This window comes from Monodon monoceros, unplaced genomic scaffold (genome assembly GCF_005190385.1).
Source record: "Monodon monoceros isolate NGI ecotype Baffin Bay Population unplaced genomic scaffold, NGI_Narwhal_1 Super_Scaffold_1, whole genome shotgun sequence".
In the NCBI taxonomy this organism is placed as follows: Eukaryota; Metazoa; Chordata; class Mammalia; order Artiodactyla; family Monodontidae; genus Monodon; species Monodon monoceros.
In genome coordinates, this window is record NW_021703765.1 from 20,083,104 (window position 1) to 20,090,080 (window position 6,977).

A 6,977-nucleotide genomic window follows, 5' to 3' on the forward strand; every position below is an offset into this window, starting at 1 on the left:
ACTACACTAGAACAAATCAACAGCAGAATAACTGAAGCAGAAGAACGGATAAGTGACCTGGAAGACAGAATGGTGGAATTCACCACTGCAGAACAGAATAAAGAAAAAAGAATGAAAAGAAATGAAGAGACCCTAAGAGACCTCTGGGACAACTTCATGTGCCTCTTGATGGAAGAACACAATGCCAACTCTGAACTAATTCTTTTAAAAAATCATCAAATCAGAATATGACTAATTCTTTACATGTAAGTTTCAATTTATAGGACATACAGAGAACAGTACCTATAGCATGGAGATACAGTCAGTAAAACATATACTGGCTTTTTGTGTGTAAGACTCAATGGGCAAAACAAGCCAGTTAATGAATGTACAAATTGTAGAGAGAGAGGAGGGGCGGGGGGGGCAGGGTAGGGAGAGGTGAGGGAGATAGAGAGACAGAGAGAGAGAGGAGTGGGGAAAGGAGACTTAAATGTTTTCAAAAACAGGTAAACTATACTATTTAGGGATGCACATTCCTAACAGAAAATTCCTAAATAAAACCATAAAGAAATCAAGGAAGTAATCACTTTAAAAGTCATATTAGTGGTTACTTTTCAGGAGGAAGGAAGGGTGGTGATGCCTTCTAGGGCATACAATAAGTTCTCTTTCTTACCCTGGGTAGAGATTACAAAGCTTATCCTCATCATTTACTAAATTGTAATTTGATACGCATTTTTCTGAATTACATTTTACAGTAGTAAAGGTTAAAAAAGATATTGATTGGATCACAGAATTTTGGGGAAAGTATAGCACTAACTTGAAGTTAAACTTCCAAATATAATATTACAACGACACCACAGATCTGATAGGGAAATTGATGTTGCTACCGCTTTTTACCCAACAAAAGGCTAGATGCAATCATTTGTCCTGTTGTCCTAAACTCTACTTTATGGCATCTATAAATCCCGCCCTTACCAGGGTCACTTCTACCCGGGGAACCTGGCCTTGCAGCCCACTTGCTACTTCCCAAACTACAGCAAGCAGAGTGGATTCTGTACAGTCTCCTTCCTCATGTTGCTCACATCCATGTTGAAGTCTCAGGTGATGAGAATAATAGTGGAGCCTAAGGTCGGAGGGGTGGGCATAATCCTTGGGAAATGATTGACATTCTACGTGAGAAAATACTTTTCCTTTTTTCCTGTTTATCATCCTATTTATTTTTACTATAGAGCTTACAAAATGTAAACGCATAGAAAATACATGAACAATTTTATGTTCTCCACCCAGAGTCAATGAATGTTAATACTTTATTTTATCTTCAGATATTTTACACATACAAGTATGTGTAAAAGTATTCTTCCAGTTCACGTGTACTGCACGTTAGCAAGAGTTTTGCTCAGGGACTACAATTAGAAGGAATATTTTGAGACTGCATTGAGATACAGTGCCTGCTTTTATATACAGTCAGATACAGCCAGATTTTCCACTAAAATAGATGGACCAGCATTTAAGATTTTCCCATTTCCCTGCCTGCTTGATATTTGTAGACTTTTCAGTTTTTGCCAATTTGATGACTGTTAGTTAGAATTTCACCTTAAATTGCATTTTTCTGATGCTCATTATAGGATCATCTTTGATAGTGAAACCTTTGATTTTTTATGTGCAAACCATCCTTTGGTCTAAATTGATACACAGATGCTAAACTAGGCCATAGCACAGAAGGCATACTCGTTTTGTTCACTTGCCAAAGAGTAAAGCATCTAGCCTGATCATTATAGTGGATACATATCAAATCAGTTGTAGAGTCTTGACCTGAGCTGACTCTCTGGATTTGTGCCTCCTAGAAATTGAGAATTTGAACATGACAAGTATGGGTTACTTACTTGAGAATGCTGGACTTGTAGGTTGACATTGGGACTGAAGTTGCATCCTTGAGTGGCCATTATGGGAGCTATGGGAGAGAGAGCCTGGTGATGCAGAGGAAATGGAGCCCCTGGTGGCCCCGAGTCAGGTCAGAGGACTTCAAGGTACCTTGTAGCCTTCCAATTCTAGTTCCAGGTCAGAGACAGACCCACCTGCAGTGCTTGCCTTTAGGCTCTGGAAAATCTCCACCTTATTTATAATAAATATAATAAATCACTCATAATAATAAATATAATAAATCACTTATAATAAATCACCCTTTATTTATGGTCTGTTAAGTGGGCAGTGACCTGGACCCAGCCAACCGCCTGCTATTTTTTGTTTGGATATAGCAATCACTCTTGTCAGTGTGGACATTTTTCCTTTATGGCAAATAAAGGACCAACCTAAGGGACAGGCACTTTTGTACCTTTTGGGAGATGTTAAACAGAGGCTTAATCAGCATGTGTTCCTCTAGCAGAGTGGAAAATAAATCAGATTTGGAGTTATAAGATACGAGGTAGAGTCTCTGCTACTCCCTAGCTGTTTGAATTCAGGCAAGGAACTCTTCTGAATATAAATTACTGACGTATGAGATAAAGACAATAATATCTATCTCTCAGGATTGGGGTAAAGACTTAATGAGATTAATTGAAATAATAGATGCAAATGGGCTTTATAATACATGTCACCATAAAATAGAAATAGTATAATTTGAGGAAAAAAGTCAAAGTCCGTAGGTCAGAATAACGCAATTTTCCTGTGTATTTGCCTCCTTCTGTCTTCTGTGGGTTAGAAACACATAGCTCAGTTTCCAGGGAAGTTTAAACTCTATGAGAAACGTAAACTTTTTAGTGAGGATTTTTCTTGGGTAAGCCTAAAACTAGGAAGGAAAGAAAGAAATCTTAAGCATAAACCATGTCTTTGGCAGTTTATTGTCTCTCCTTTCTCATTGCTACTTCTTTTTCTTTCTCATCAATAACCCAGCAACTTCACATTAAGCAGTAGCAAACTCCTAAAGAAAGAGAAATTCTTAGCTGATGGAGTTGAGAGGTAGCTTTGCCCCTGATTGCTGGGCAACCTGGAAATGTCAGTTCAGTAGTTCATTCGGTAGGAGATTGGTAATGAGGTTTAGAGATGACTTCCAAGATTAATGAAAAAGCGGCAATAGACTTGGATTTGATGAGCTTACATGACTGTGTACACATGGAGGCGGAGGGACATCAGGGGCTTTATTAAGCTAGTAGTTATTAAGTATTTTTATTCTAATGATTTTATTTTTTATTTTTTAATTATGTTAAAATATACAAAACATAAAATTTACCACTTCCAGCATTTTTAAGTGTACAGTTCAATAGTGCTAAGTACATTCGCATTGCTGTGCAATCACCGATCTCCAGAACACTTCATCTTGCAAAACTGAAACACTGAACCTATTAAACAAAAACCGTTCTAATTATTTTAGAACTTTTTTCTCTGGAATTGCTTGGCGAAGTACACTAGAGATCAGAAGCAATATATCCTGTGCCTTGTGTATGCCATGTACATATGTCATTCTTAGATTACAGAAGCAGAACTGGCGCCAGGTCCAAAGTATTTGTACCAAATTTGACACAACGTGCTTTTAATAACTAATCATAATTAAAAGGATCCTGATGACAACAGTGACATACGTCCAAATATCAAAACCTGTCCTCGGATTTGATTTAAGGACTAAATTTGAGTTGATTTCATTTATTGTGCTGGTTGATGAATCTGTTCTTTAAAATGATAAGAAGTGGTAGCAATTATTAGGACTTTGATTTCATGAAGCAACTGATTTGGATAGGAGCCCCTTACTTGGCTAAGTTCGTGAGCACTGGCCTCCTCTGCTTATCTTGGGTGGTGAGTGTGGACTTTCAGATCCATCAGGAGACACATTATTGATTCCTTTCTGAAGGAGAATTTGGCTGGCATTTCGTCCATGACATACACTTGTATGGTAATAGAAGATTTTCCAAGTTCATTTTTATGCCTACTTCAAGCAATTGTCAAAAAAAATGTCTCTTTCTCTATTGCCTTTCTAACCTTAACACTCAAAACAACTTGAGGTTAAATCAATTTCACAAAACAGCAAACTGTCGGGAAGGAAATCAAGTAGATGTGCAAATGGCAAAGGCTTCTTGTTGTCACTCTTCTTAGACCTAGAAAAATACTTGGAATAAAAAAATTAAAATTAATTGATCATATAACCTCTCTTATCCTTAATCAACTCATTAGACACTGAAATTTTAATAGAGGTAAACTAAGTCCTGTGTTACTTGCACGATGAAAATGCACACATGATAACTGATGCTGGAGCTGTAGAAAAGCTGGAATGGTTTTAACAGATGCTGCTTCTCCTAGCATGACATGGATTATTATTCCTATTATCATTTACTCTTCCATCTGAGAACAGGCAGAACTGTCACAGTAGGAGAAAACAAGGAAGCAATAAAAATGAATGTTCTTCCCCAGCTGACAAGAATTTATCTTGCAGAGTTTGAAATACTATTTAGGTAGAGTGAAAAACAGAGTAGGTCTGAAACTATTCAACCAAGGTACTTCAGATTATCATAAATTAGTTCAGTTGTTCCATAGACACCTTTATGAAAAACAGTTGAATGCAAAATATTTGGAGGTGTATTAGTAATGATTTAAACTAATGTTTATTCTTTTTTTAATTTTGTTTTTATTTTTGGCTGTGTTGGGTCTTCATTTCTGTGCGAGGGCTTTCTCTAGTTGTGGCAAGCGGGGGCCACTCTTCATCGCGATGCGTGGGCCTCTCACTATCGCGGCCTCTCTTGTTGCAGAGCACAGGCTCCAGACATGCAGGCTCAGTAGTTGCGGCTCACGGGCCTAGTTGCTCCGCGGCATGTGGGATCTTCCCAGACCAGGGCTCAAACCCGTGTCCCCTGCATTGGCAGGCGGACTCTCAACCACTGCGCCACCAGGGAAGCCCTAATGTTTACTCTTAATTAAGTCATATTAATCTGCTGAAAGTAAAATGGTATAACATAGTATCAATTTCACTGAAAAGTACACTGTTATGACTAAGAAAAGAACTCTTGCCAGACATTTATTAAAAATAACCAGTTAGGTAGCAGTTAATATTTAAAATAAGAGAATGAAAGAAATTAGCTACTGATTCCAATTTCCATTATCTTTATTAATCACTCATTTTGTATCTTTAAAAGCAATGCATTAAAATAAAGATGCTTAAACACATATGCAAAAAAGCAGGAGCAAGTCCTTTACCATTTATGGAAAGTTGCAGTGAAATAATTTTGATACCGCTCAAGCTTTGTGACATTATTATTTATGCAACGAGAGTTAGAAATTAACTTGTATAATTCTGTCCAACTGTGGAAATAAATGAAGGCTAACCAAATGAGAATAAGTAGGAGTCCGAGCTTGATATAGCAAGAGTCAGCCACAGACACTAAGCCCTAATAAGGGCAAAGACTCAAAGGCAGGCAGAGGAGTGGGAAAGCCTTATAATGGAAAAAGGAAAGGCCTCAAGTATGCCCTGAATGGAGATTGTTGGCAAGCGGGTAGGCAGGCCGACTAGAAGCAGGGCATCATCCCGTATGATTAGTTAGGGATGGGTGGATATTTGGCTTTCTCTTGTTGGTCTTAAGTTGGAAGCAAGAACCAAAAGTGACAGGAAAGCTGTCAGGTATGAAGTCCTGGCCGATGGGAGCTAATTGTTACAGGAGTTATTGTTTGGCTTTCTGAATTGTTGCTGCCAACAGCAGTCTGATTTCCTACACGTCTGGCTTATAGCAGATTGATTTCCTGGCCTCGTTATTGCAGATAATGAGGTGGTTGGTTTCTGGGGCAGGCTGCTGCAGCCTGTGGGTCAGAGTTCTGTTTCTGTGTAGGGTCTTGTCATAGTTCATTTGTGTATTCAGTCTCTCAAAACAAACCCGTGTGAAAGACAACTGCACAGGACAAATAAAGAGATGCTTTCATTTAGGCCATTACAGTAGGGCTACTATTTATTAGTGAGAAATGTGTCAAAGAAGAGAGAGAAAATCCACAGTTTTATAAAGGCCAGTAAATAAGAGAGCCACAAGGAAGAATGGAGCTGGGTCTCATTTGAGTTACTGAGAAAGGATGGAGATTTGACTTGGAAAATACTACAGCAGGTGGTCATTTGCTATTAGCTCCCATGACATAAGGCAGTGGGGGAATTTCTCAACCTTTGTTGCCTTCCGAGCCCAGGACTGTTCAACATCATCACTAGTAAATAGCGGATTGTTTGATATAAGTCAATTGCTTATATATAATTAGTTGCTTGATCTAACGTTCCCTCTTGCTATCTATACACTGGTTCTAGCTTGAACCAATTCATAGTGTATTTGTAGGAGAACTCTGAGAAGAGCACCATCACTTCTGACAGGAGTATGTCAGAGGAGGCTTCATGGATGTATGTTCACATCTAGACTGGGCTGGAAGGATGACTAGAATGTCAGTGGTCATTGCAGATGGGTAAAATGGAATGCAATGTGATCCAAAGCATGGAAGCAGGAAAGCTGTCATGGCCTTTTTTGGGGCTTTGTGCAGGGAAATTTGGCCAAGTTAACCTGGAAAAGTAAAGGGGAAGACGGATCAGAAAGGGCCTGGGAATTTGGATATCATTTATCAGACAGTGCAGAGCTAGTGAAGATTCGGGGGCAAGGGATTAATGCGTCAAATTGATTCTTTAGGAAGATCAATCTCATGGCAATGCAAAGGCTGCATTCTTAGAAAGAGACTAATGAGAAATTAAGGAAATGTCAAAAAATACGTTGGCCCCCAGAAGGTAAAGAACTAAAATAGAAGGGGCAACAGTGGCTTTTAAGAGGAAAATCAGGGCTTCCCTGGTGGCGCAGTGGTTGAGAGTCCGCCTGCCGATGCAGGGGACACGGGTTCGTGTCCCGGTCCGGGAAGATCCCACATGCTGCGGAGCGGCTGGGCCCGTGAACCATGGCCGCTGAGCCTGCGCGTCCGGAGCCTGTGCTCCGCAACGGGAGAGGCCACAACAGAGAGAGGCCCACGTACCGCAAAAAAAAAAAAAAAAAAAAAAAAAAAAA